Source organism: Elephantulus edwardii, unplaced genomic scaffold, assembly GCF_000299155.1.
Source record: "Elephantulus edwardii isolate Elephantulus edwardi_28Jun2011 unplaced genomic scaffold, EleEdw1.0 scaffold00298, whole genome shotgun sequence".
NCBI classification, from domain to species: domain Eukaryota; kingdom Metazoa; phylum Chordata; class Mammalia; order Macroscelidea; family Macroscelididae; genus Elephantulus; species Elephantulus edwardii.
Genome location: NW_006400048.1, coordinates 2,529,155 through 2,530,007, shown reverse-complemented (window position 1 = coordinate 2,530,007; position 853 = coordinate 2,529,155). Strand labels below are relative to the sequence as shown.

The following is an 853-nucleotide window of genomic DNA, read 5'->3' as shown; positions in this document are numbered from 1 at the left end:
TCTTCAGAGGGGTACATTCCCCAATGACAGAGAAAGGAGAAACAGTCCTAAAGTCATTCAGCTGAGAGGCTGCACACCTAGTGATGGAAATACTAACCCAGGTCAGATTGGCTTTCAGGGTGCAGGCTGCTCTCCCACCGCAGGACAGCTTTGTTAGTTCATTGAGATTTCTGTCATAGACTCAACCAGGCTCAGACTGGTGTCTTCATTTAGGAAGAGGGATTGTCCTCCCCTCAGATTCTCTGGTACTTGGCTGTGTCTTCTGGGAAGATTTTGCAAAGTTCTTGAATCAAAAGGCTTTTCAATTTCTTCACTATGTCGACTTTACTTTTACCTGCTTGGTTTTTTGCCAGCACCCACTTGGGGCATTCTTCGGTGTAGAGCTGGGGGTTTCAGCCTTGATCTATGTACTCAAAAACTGCTAGAGGTACCATAATATCATTAAGCTACTGTCTATATTTATCAATATCCTGTGAGCCGGTAACAATGAAATTCAGCTTCCTGTTGAGCCAGGCCTGGTTGCTGAGCTGGAAGTCACTGATAATGATGCTGACGATGTTCTCCACAAACTTCTCCAGGTGCTGTAGGTGGTAGAACTTCTCTGTCATCACAGTGACACTCCTCCAGATGGTCTCAACCCAGCACTACTGCTGCCCAGCCCACCATGTGCTTCCTGCTTCCCTACTATATATTTTACTAATTTATTTCTTGAGTCAAAGTTGACTCAATAGAACCTAGTAACAACAACCTATATGCATGTGAAAGTTGGGTTATGAATGCCTTTGAATTGTGGTATTGGCAAAGAATATTATATGTATCATGGACTTCCAAAAGCGCAAAGAAATCTGTCTTA

General features: G+C 43.6%; 1 pseudogene; it reads right to left on the bottom strand.

Moving 5' to 3' along the window:
* Positions 1-209: 209 nt before the first annotated feature.
* LOC102864852 lies at positions 210-608 on the bottom strand (annotated as a pseudogene).
* Positions 609-853: the final 245 nt, after the last annotated feature.